Genomic DNA, 12,582 nt, shown 5'->3' with positions numbered 1-12,582 from the left:
AAATGCCCTTGGTGATGAAATGTACCAATATGTGTCTTCTTTGATTACTAGTGTAGTGTTTGTGTCTCAACAGCTCGAGCGCACGCGGGGCGGGTCTAACAGCTATCAACAAGAAGACGCGGATAAAGAATTGGAAAAGGAAAGACTGTGCAAAGTTGCTAAAGGTGACCACGTACTACTTCGCAATTTCAACAGAAAGTGGAACAGCCCACGCTTCACTGGTCCCCATCTGGTAGAGGAGGTATCAACGAGATCAGTAAAGCTACAGGACAAACGTGCCTGGAACCACCTACACGACGTAAAGATCTACAAACTCCAGACCCGCCCCAGCGCCACCGACAGGGCCACTGGAAGAACAACAACAGCGTCACCAACGGAGGAAGAGACTTCTACCACAACTAACGGCCTAAGTGTCCCCATACCCTGCAACCCCTCAGATTCCCCAGAGACAACTACTAGAAAAGAAAGGGGTGATCCCCATACCGCCCAGCCCATGGTTACACGATTTAAGAGTAAAGAGACTTCCGCCAGTTGAGCCCCAAACCCTCTGCCCATTGGCCCCCTACCCACTGCAGTAATAACTGAACTGAAGGACATTGGGCCTCATTACGACCCAGGCGGTAAGGGGTTTACGGCAGCGTTAACAGCGCCGACCCTTACCGCCTGAGTACGAGGTCCCTTAGCGCCATGGCGCTTTTAACACCTGCTTTTAGCATGTGTTAAAATCCATGGCGCTAAGGGACCATGGAGTTAATTACGCCACCGTAATTTACGGTGGCGTAATTAACGCCTTCCCCACTCCCATTATGCCCTATGGGGCAAAAATGGGAATGGGGAAGGGTAAATGGGGATTGGGGACTTACCGCCCCGCCAAGGTCGGAATGGGGCGGTAAGTCCGCCAACCACCATGGCGTAAACGTAGTTTACGCCATGGTGGTAAAGTCACGGCCCAGGCGGTAACTTACCGCCTGGGTCGTAATGAGGCCCATTGTCTTGCACATATACACATGTAAACACCTGATTGTTCTCTTTCTTTTCTCCCGCACATGCAGGTACAGCGTATTATTGTACTACTAAGAAAGTAGATAACTAACAAATTCACTGCCCAGGAGTAGATGGTACCCTCAGACGATAATTACCCGGAAGAATTGTCACACCAATTTGTATATGAAATAAAAAGGCCAACATACCTGAAAAGAAGGAGGGTACGTGTCTACTACACAGCATTCCTCTTGGCCATAGAACATTCAATGCCCCACCTCCAACCATACTTGCCTGCCCTAAAAGATAGATCGCTTAGATTGGCGTGGGAACAGCTCTTCGCCTGGGCACTGAATGACTACTTGATAGGGAGAGCTTAAAAACAACAACTAACACTAATAACGAGCATATTAAGAATTTTCAGGCGGGCAACTGTAACGTCGCAAGAATAAGCTGCCGGACTGCAGCAAGGTAAGAGCAAAATGCTGGTGAAATTAGCATTTGCAATAAAATTGATAGGGATTTTAATGACCACCGGGTTCTTGGCTGCCTCTGTATGGCAGTACAGCTATGCTATCAATATTATTGCTGTACCCAAACCTAATACACCCCCCCCCAGCTGCAACAGGTGTTACGTCAGGTGGTACTAGTAAAATCCCACACAAGGAAAATAGAGTTAAACGCAGCACATACTCAGATAATAAAGGTATTGACAACTACATACAAGATTCAGCACACGTCTCAAACAACATATGATACCAACACATGACCCACATAGGTAAGCAGACAACAGAAGACAGTTTGCTCATTAATCCCATACGCCATGAGCGCTTCTCGAACATTTGTTGCCACGGAGATAGATGAAAAAATAGCACGATGTATAATATACCTGGCACTGTTCCAGATGAAAGGAAGATTTCAAGGGACAGTGGTGCAACTGGTGTGGAAAACACGAGATACATATCCATATGAAAACAACTTCCTCAAGACTTATTTGAGTTACCACAAGAGCAGTTTACATGCTGAAGGATTCAGATACATAACAAGTGGTCCTGAAAAAGGAGAAACAAAGAAAGTAACACTACAGTACCTACCATGTGATTGGTACGCCACTGAAGTCCCTGGTAAAAACGGATGTTGGGAAAGACCACTGGTGATAATAACAGGGAAGGTGTACATGAACAACAAATGGGACATAGGAGTGGTTGGCAGCAACATGGTAACAAGAGAAAATATTTCAACTATTGATGGACACAACCATAGATGTTGGATGACTTGGGTCAAGTACGTACCCATGCTCACGTGGATGGAGAAGGATGAAGACCCAATAACAATACTGCCGCTAACTGCGCCTAAGGTATGCTACCAACATAAAGGGAAGGTGGACGTAGGATACAACACCAACTGTGCAAGCGTGATGGAGTTACCTGAGGGGGGAGCAGGAACAGCAGTAGTAATGGACCATTACTGGGCCTGTGGAGAAAAAGCATACCACAAACTGCCTCCTCTGTGGAGTGGTATATGCACAATGGTGCACGTTAATGTACCATCACTAGTGGTACCCCAGAAACATGTCAATGTGGCGAACTTCCCCAAAATGGATGAAGGGAACAAGAGGAAGAAGAGATCTGTACAACCTCAGAAGGGGCCAGAGAGCAAAACCAACGGCAATAATACTGTCCTGAATAGAAAGAAAAGACAAGGAGAACCTCTGACAGGAAATTACCTATGGGGAAGGTCGGAAACAGCACTCACTTCAATTCCACCAGACCACAGACTATTCAGCAGAGCAGCAATGTTCTTCTCCTCAATAATACATCCAGGACTACAGGCTTACGCAAACGCAAAATGGCTCCAGATAACTCGATGGGAACTAATGATGACTATTAATTCTACGGTAAATGGATTCAACGCAATAAAAGAGGAACTGCGAGCTGTGAGGATGGTAGCACTTCAGAACAGATATGTACTGGACCTCTTCACAGCAATGGAAGGAGGAGTTTGCGCTAAGATAGGACAATCATGCTGCACATTCACCCCTGCCAACGATGCTGACAATGGTACACTGACAGAAGCAGTTTTACAATTGGCCCAGATGCACTCAAAAATGATGGATGAAAGTAAAGGTGTGAAAAAGGATGAGAGCTGGTTTTCAATATTATGGTCATGGATGCCATCTTGGCTGTCAGATGGACTGAAGATTATAGTTGGATGTACTATTTTGGCTGGAGCTACACTGATCATAATAAGATTTTGGAAGGCCCGGAAGGCACGCACCACAGACGAGATGATCGAAATGGTTGGTATGCACCTCTTGATGCCAACAGATGACGGCCAACACACAGGCACAATCATAAAAGAGAGAGAGAAGTTGCGCAACCAGATCATCACCAACCACCTGGACCCACCATCTGTGAAGCTCGAAAACCCAAGAAACCCAAGGAGCTACATAGGGAAATGGGTATACTGCACTCCTGGAGGAACCTGTGCTTATATGTATTGGTCATTTGAAGACCATGTTAACAACTATGGACATTTGGGAGGAATAACTAAAATATGGAGAGTAAGAGGAGATAAACAAAAGGATATGTTTGTGGTCGACAAGTCGACCAGAGGGGGGACTGAAGTGGGAGAATGGAAGAACAGACTCCCGCCCTTCCCCTCTCGCGCTTGGCCTAGAGGATCACGGCCTAGACACCCGCCACGAGAGGAGTTTGCCTATCTACCAGACGACCAAATACCCTGGTACAGGAACATACGGATGTGCCCACCTACCTGCCCAGCAGCCTGCCCTGCCCATGCCGACACCTGCGGCATGGATCAACTCGACTAAACCTACACGTCGTTAGAGATGCCATGACGACCTAGCCAACGGTCAGCACACCTGTGCAAACATGCACACTGGACACTCCCACACCAATCCACATGAAGAACATACTCAGTGCTATGACGTAGGCGACAGACATACCCACGGACGTGCATCTTTATTATTTTTCACATAGGCTCTCAAAATGCAGAAACGCAAGACGCATAATGAACTTATCTAAAAAGGCTTGCTCACGCTTCTTCTAAGAACCATGTACCATAATGAAGAATATAACGGAGACACGATACTGGGGATAGAGCAATATGATACCGTAACCTAAAGCGCTCTGCATTAAACGGTTCCACCTATGCACCAGGCCCAAGTAGGCCGCAAGCAAAAGCTTCCATGAACATGGAATAAGCAAGAGCTCGGTTGCTGACCCTGCAGAATGAGCCCGGCGAAAGCACACAGCCAAGGGCACAATGTTGCAATCTCGCACGCCGCAAGCCGACGCCAAGGTCGCACCTGCAAGATAAACCAGGCACACAGTGGGAAAAACAATATTAATTGTGCTGAATTCTGCCTCAAACACGGTCCCACCTCACGTGACAAAGCCAAACCTGACAAGATGCCAAGCCCAGGAGGAAGGAGAAGCCTGAATCCCACGTTTCAAGACACAGGCAGATACAATTAAAAGACTCATTGGACATCTGCAGCAGTGGGAGTAGTCGACCTCTCAACATATGAATAAATCCTCACATTGTTTACACCTAACCATAGTAAAAACATTGTTGCAAATGACAGGTGCACCGCGAGCTGGGAACAGCGATAGTCCCAGACTGGGAGGCTCGCGAGTGGACCAATCAGAACATGGGGCTCTTATCACTGACGCCATTAACATTGACCAATCCTCAGAGGTCTTCATGTAACAATTTTCATGTATCAAATTGAAGGGACAGCCCAAGTATATCACCTGACTAACCCTCAACCACTAACACCGTTCTCTATTGTATGCTGTACTAACCCTACCACTCGAGTAACCAATCCAGAGTGGAAATAGGTTTTTTGCTAAACTTTGTAAGGTGACGCAAGTAGCGCGTCATACTAAGGTAAAAAGGGCCTGCGAGCCCCACGATTGTGTGTGTGTCAGGACGGACGCGTACGATCCTTGACCCATCCCTGCCGTTTTGTCTAATAAACAGCAGAGTCACCTTGCTTCTTGCGTGTGTCTCATACTCTATCTCTTTTGGGATATACGGGAGGAGTTGGGGCCTCCCTGCCCGGAGGTCTACGGACGGCCCGGCCGACCCCGGCAGAATTTCCCCCCGACAAGTTGGAGGCACTGCTGAGATCTGTTTAAGATCTGCTTTTTTATTTTTATTTTTCCAGGTACTCCCGTTGCGAGGAGGCCCGGCGGCGCGGCCCCCTCTGCCGTTGCCCCCTTCTGAGGACTACAGGATCATCGCGGAACTGCGAGACGACCGGACAGCGCAATCCGGATATTGGCCTTCGGGAGCCGGTTGAGAAGTATCCCGCCCGCGGTTGGCGAGTGTCCAGACGTGGTCCAGACGAGGGGAGGTGGCAAGCCGCTTGGAGGGGTGCACGCAGTCGAGCGGCCCCGCATCAAGAGAACTTGGTGAGCATGCCATGCACAACAAGCAATGTGAAATTGTGAGGGAGGGGGGAGGAATTAATTACGGGAGGTGGGAGGTGTTGCACAGGTGTGCGGCGAAGGTTTGACAATTTAGTGTTGGCAATGAAATGAATGGTAGCCGAACGAGTGCGAGAGCCTTCGGCTACGTTACGCGAGAGAGGGGGGTGGAGCACGAAAACATCACGTGCGGCCGCTCGTAGACACTGATTGGCCTAGGTCGCGACTATGTGTAAGGGTGTGTGTGTGTGGTTTCCTACGATTTGGCATTTATTGATCAATGAGTAGATGAGGATCCCTATTGTTCGGGCAAGAAACTCGATAGGTAGATGACATTTCCCTGTAGGCGGTAGCTAGTTAGTTGCCCAATACGGAAGATAATTGGCTGGTTAAGCCCTCCTGTCGAGGGGCGTATCACACGCGAGGCGACGCAGTGTGCGCAGTCCGATTATATTATTGATTACCTTGTTCCAGGAGTGACAGGAAGACAGCCTTGAGGTTAACGGGGGTAGATTGCAAGTGTATTTTGGACTTAAAGAATATATGAAGAATTTACCAGTAGTTCGAAGAGATCGGTGACGTCACCAGTATGGCTTTCATAGGATATCCCGAGCACAAGGCATCTTTCTTTCTGAGAGTGGTGGGGAAGAGAACTGTGGTAAGGGAGTGGAAACGGAGATAAACGGTAATGAGTTGATCGGGGAAAGGCGAAACGGGGGACGTGGCTGTGCACGGAGAACGCCGGCCACGGCAAGTGTAGAAGAAGGAGGAGGAGCAAATGAAAATAGGACGACTGTATAAGAACGTCACAAGGGGTACGCAGCCGCAGGGGGCTGCGTGCGCATCGGCCGCAGGGAGCCGTAAGGGTGTTGTGTAAAGGAATAAAGAAAGAAGAAAATATACAAATGTAAATACTATATTTTAATAATTTTCCTTAGCGGACTATCGCAAGTCCCCAAATTTACAGGGCCAGGTAAAGGTATAAGACTGTGTATTGTAAGTGTTAGTAAGATAATAGCTACCAAATAGGGGAAGGATAATAAGTGAAGAGCTACTATGTCATACGGGACAGGATCGGGAGGGTGGGGGAACACCCTCACTACCCCACTACAACACATATGTACAACACTGTCACCCCATAGGGAGAAAATGATCAAGTATAGCATAGAATGGACACAGGGGACGGACAACAAAATGATAACACCATGGCCGCCTAATGGTAGCTTCGATCCATATACCCAACATTCACTATTAAACCATCTGCATAATACATACAAAGGGAAGAAGTTGACACACCACGTGGAGGTGTTTAACTTATGGAGGATGTTCCAAGGGTCCCGACCAGGACCAAATGGAATGTTCACTGTGGGGGAAATACCGGAAGAAAAAGAGATTAAGGAGGAAGGAGAGAATGGGGAAAAGGGGAGTGAAGACCCAAAGAACCCAGGGAACAGACAAGATGGAGGAGAAAAGAATAATAACTCAAAAGAAAATGAAATAAAAAAGGAACAGAGCAACGATTAAAGGGTTGTACCCTTTAAGAGAATTAGGAGAAATAGAAAGAGGACAGTTAAGGGCGGCTGAGGGGTACTCGAACCCGGCATACAGCCCGCCACCATATGTGGCTCATAGGAAGATGCCAGCAGGGGAGGGGAGGACTGGGGAAGAACAAACTGTGGAAATAGGACATGATGAGTGGGTAGCTGCGTAGATACTATTAAAATTACGAGGTTCATTAACAGGAGAAGAGAAGGAGGTAGTAAGGAAAGTAGACGAGGATAATACCAGGGAGAGTGGAATGAGAGGGGAAGAGCTGTTACGACAAAAGGAAGAGATTTGGAGGAACGACTAGCAGAGTTAAGGGATGAGCAGAATGAACTGATCAAACAGCTCGAGAGGGAGGAAAGAGAGAGAGCGAGGGAAAGGAAAGAAGGTAAGAACGAATTGGAAAAAATAAGGGAACGAACTGAGGAGCAAAGGAGAGAAGCTGAAAGGGTAAAAGCAGCAGCAGAAAGGGTATCAAGAGCGGTACTACGAGAAAGGAAAAAGGAAGAAGAAGAGAAAGAAAAAGAAATGGCAATGTGCAAGAAGAGATTACTATCAGAAACGACTAGGAAATACGAAGAAGGGAGGGTGATAGAGAGTATATTAGAAAGGGAGAGGGTGAGATGGGAAAGGAAGAAAGAGGATGAAAGGATATTGGAAAAGATGAGTAGTGAAGTAATGGAGGAATTAAAAAGGAAAAGGGAGGAAATTGGTAGAGAGATGGAGGAGAGAAATGAAGGGGAAAGAGAAGATAGGAGAGGGGAGAGTGAAGTAAGGGGGTATGTATATAGAGACACAGAAGTAGCAACAACATCAGCGCAAAGGGGAGCGGTTGGTAAAGGAGAAAAGGGAGATCTGGACCTAATAGACTTAAAAACAGTAACAATCAAGGGGAAAAAGACAGAGTGGGAGCTGCCATTTACGAATGACTTTTGTAGTGAGGAAGAAGAAGGAATGGAGAAGGAAGGAAGAAACAGTGAAAGGGAAAGCCTAGATAAACTATACACCACCCGGACCAATACAGACTCACCATGGATCTGTAGGAGAAAGGGTGAACTGGAGAGAAGTGAGGAGGAAGAGCAAGGAATAGCGGAAAGACAGACACATGAAGCCACACCATCACCATCACACCCTCTCCCATCCCACCCTACATGCTCAACCACCTCACGCTCATTACGTACAATCAAACTTGCGCCCTTCACAAACGAATTGACACCCTATGCAGGTCGCCTTAGAGACCTCCCTAGACGCAGGCAGGAAGGACGAATACACACGCCCACATTAAATACAGGAAATGATGGAAGAAGGGGAAAAGATGGAGAAGAAAGAGTTACGAGCGGGGGAAATACGGACGAAATTGACAATGTAGGAGAGAGGGAAGAAGAGGAGGGGTGTGAGGACTCGATTTTATGGAACCCAAGGAGTAAAACGAGACACAACTTAATGCCACTTCTGGAGAGGGGAGGGGTTAGACCACAATACGTCCCTTGGAAGCATACAGACAAAGAAAACATAAAGTGCAGGCTCCCATCATTAAGTGGAGGTGCGGGTAAATGGATATATGAAATGGAAAAACACACCGCAGGACAGAAACTGGCAGTGGGAGATGTAAAGGGCCTTCTAATATCGATATTAGGGGATGCAGCGGATGACATTTGGAAGAGAGCGGGATTCACTGGGGTAACAATAGCAAACACATCGCACGATGGGGCACCATTCGCAAACTGCAGTCATGCACTATGGCAGGCACTGAGGGTACAGTACCCAGACACATCAGACATAGGAGCAATTACCTCACGCAAAATGCGTGAGAACGAAGATCCTATTGATTATATCCAGGAAATCCAAGAGAAGTGGCGCATGGAAACTAGAGAACCATGGGACAAAACACCAGCAATATTCTATCATATACTAGTACAAGGGCTCCCAGAAGGAGTTCAGAAACAACTGAAGAAAGTAGTGGGAATGGAAGCAAAAGCATGGCCAGAAATACAACTGACAATAGTGCATCATTGCAGGACATGGCAAGGAAAAATGAAACAAAAGGAAGAGGACAGGAAAACGGAAGAGGCTAAACTAGAACAGAAAAAACTTACTAAATACACAATGGAAGGGGCACTAATAACTACACCTACAACAATGACCCAAATCCCCACACAAGTAGTGGCTGCACAAGATCCCTCCCAAATACCACCTTCACAGACTATAACACAACAGGTGCCGCCACTCCAACCATACACGACCAACATGGGAGGAGGATACTCAATGCCAGGAGCTGGGTATTATAATTACAACAGGGGAAGAGGTGGAATTATAAGAGGGAGAGGATACGGATATAACACACAACAGCAGGTGGGAGGACTTAGAAATTCCTACCCCACCGGGCAACCAGTATACCAGGACAACACAGGAAGCTTTCCATGGCAGAGTAGGGAACCACCGGTGTGTTGGAGTTGTGGATTAGTAGGGCACATGTCACGCACGTGTAGAGTAAGACCAGGAACACCATCATGGAGCGAACAGGGACAACCAAGGCTCACACAGGAACAGCAGGGCATACAGCAACAGCAGACGTTGCAACAGGGAAATGAACAGCAACAACTAATAACACAACAACAGCCGCAGACATATTCACTGCCACAACAACAGGTAGCAATAACACAACAACCCCAAGCACAACAAACACAACTGGGTAGGGTGACGGTCCTGGGACACAACCCTTACACAGGAAATGGTCAATCGTTGTACCCTCAATAGAACAGCCCACAGACGGCCTTGGTGTGTCCCATCCTGTCAGTAACACCTAATAGTGCGGAGGAACCACGCATAGAGGTAACGATAGGTGACAAAAAATGATCATTCCTTGTTGACACCGGGGCGACCCGGTCTTGCATAAGGGAAGGTAAATTTAAGATGTCGGGTGAAGCCATGAACACCCAAGGATTCTCTGGGGCTAGAGGGTTGGTTCCCTTTACTGATAACATTCCCTTATCTATAGGAGATTATGACATGTCAGTCCCACTTTTATATTATAGTGCCTCACCAGTAAATATACTGGGGAGAGACATCATGAACAGATTGAATATGAAGATCTCCTGTACGGAGGACGGCATAATTTGCTCTACTCCAGGAATTAACATGCTCACAGCACGACAGATTATGCAAGCATACTGCGGACAGACAGCGATTAGGGCTGAGCCAGTAGATGGTGAACTATTCCAGTACGGGACAGACATGGCATTTGCATGGATGCCAGGGATAGAGGGAAAGATCTGGAGGAGGCCAGCAGCCTATTTGTTCAGACCAGAAACACCAACCAATGAACCAGAAGGGAAGGTGGTTCCAGTGGACATTGAGAGCATTATAGCAACAGCTGATTACATTGCGGTACATGCCCAAGACAGAGAAGGAAGAGCATGGAGGGCAGTGATAGCACTAGCAGAAGGATGTAGACTCACCCAGGTGTCAGATGAGGAGCTGTTCTCAGAAGAAAAGGAGGAAGGTGAAATGGTGTTTATGATGAGTGTGGAAATATGGCTAAGAGTGGCGTACAAACAAGTGGCACAGAAAATTGCAATGGCACTTGAGACACCCACATCCACCCCAGTTCCCTTCTTTGAGGAGGATATGACAAAAGTACCCACATCATTATGGACTACTAGCCCCTATGACGTGGGGTGCATAAAAAGTATAGGGGGAGTAAGGATAAAATTGAAAAAAGGTGCAATACTCCCCAGAGTGAAACAGTACCCACTATCAAAAGAGGCAGATGAGGGCATATATGAAACCATAACGGCCCTTATAAATAATGGCATATTGGTCCCCTCAGAATCACCATGTAACACGGCTGTATACCCAGTGCGCAAGGCTAGAGGGGGGTCTTGGCGCTTTATACAGGATCTCAGGCCCTTGAACAACATAGTAGAAGCAGAATACCCCATAGCCGCGAACCCGGCCACAATATTGTGTGGCATTCCAGCAGAAGCATCACGATTTACAGTGATCGACCTTAAAAATGCTTTTTTCTCAATACCATTGCACCCAGACTCACAAAATCTGACAAGCTTTACTTACAGAAACACAAAGTGGAAACACACCAGATTGCCACAAGGGTACTGCGAATCACCCTCAATATTCAACAGAGTAATACAGATGGATTTGGGTAACATTGAAGTGGAAAGCACAGTGTTGCAGTATGTCGACGACATAATAATTTGCAGTACAAACGAAAGAACATGCAGAGAGGACTCATTAAAGATGCTGACAATATTGTCTGAAAAAGGTTACAAGGTAGACATGGAAAAGTTACAGTACTGTCAAGAACAGGTACTTTACATTGGTCAGCTCATATCCCAACATGGAAGAAAGATTGCACCACAAAGAGCACAGGCCATTTCAAAAACGCCAGTGCCACAAACAGTGAGGGTACTGCAGCAGTTCCTGGGTCTGTGAAACTACTGTAGAGCATGGGTATTTGATTACAGCTCATACATAGGACCCCTGCTTGAGGCGTTAAAGGAAGCTAATAAAGGGGAGAAAAAGTTGGGGTGGACAATGGAAATGAAAGAGGCTTTTGATGAACTGAAAGATGCGATATCAACTGCTCCGGTACTGGCAACCCCAGACTATGAGCGACAATTCTTTATATTTTCACATTGCGACTCAGCAGTAATGAAAGCAGTGTTGGCTCAAAAAACAAGCATGGGCTACAAACCAGTAGCATTTTACAGCGGCCACTTAGATCCTGTGATGTTAGGTCATTTCCCTTGCGAACAAGGTCTCGCCGCAGCTGCTTTTGCGGTAGAGAAAGCATCAGCAATCACATTGGGGTGCCCAACTACACTGTTTGTGGAACATGCACTATTTGCAATATTGAATAAACCTAAGTCCACCCTAACCACGCAAAGGGCATCAGGTTATGAGATCATCTTATCCAGAGCTGAACTATCAATTGTTAGATGTAGCACGGTCAACCCTGCAAGGTTCCTAGCAGAAGTACTTGAGGAAGGAGATTATGCACACGATTGTACGCAAATCACTGAAATGTACTCATGTACTAGAAAGATTGAAGAGAACGCACTAGAGGGAGGTGAGCTCCTGTTCATTGATGGGTCATCAACTATCGACCAAAGGGATGGTATAAGGAGGACTGGGGCAGCAGTGGTAAAAATGATGGAGGTACCGGTGTGTGTGGCAATGAAATGTGTACAACTACCACAGCATTATTCCGCTCAAGCAGCAGAATTAATTGCACTAATCTTGGCGTTGAAGGAAAGCTTTGACAAACGAGTGACCATATATTCCGACAGCGCATATGTTACGTCCACTGTCAACTCAGGGCTGTCAAAATGAAGAAGAAGAGGGTTTAGGAGAGCTGATGGCACTCCAGTGCAACATGCCCTCCTATTGGCTGAACTAATTGAAGCAATAAATGACCCCCAAGAATTAGCTTTGGTCAAATGCACCGCACACACCACTGGTGAAGACCACATTTCAAAAGGGAATGCAGCAGCAGACGCACATGCGAAGTATGCTGCATATTTTGGTGAGATATGGAACCCCCCAGAGTCAAAGAGAGGGAGAGGGAGGGGAATGGCTA

The sequence above is a fragment of the Ambystoma mexicanum genome, chromosome 10 (assembly GCF_040938575.1).
Source record: "Ambystoma mexicanum isolate Mex_15411 chromosome 10, UKY_AmexF1_1, whole genome shotgun sequence".
NCBI lineage: Eukaryota > Metazoa > Chordata > Amphibia > Caudata > Ambystomatidae > Ambystoma > Ambystoma mexicanum.
This window is presented reverse-complemented; position numbering follows the sequence as displayed.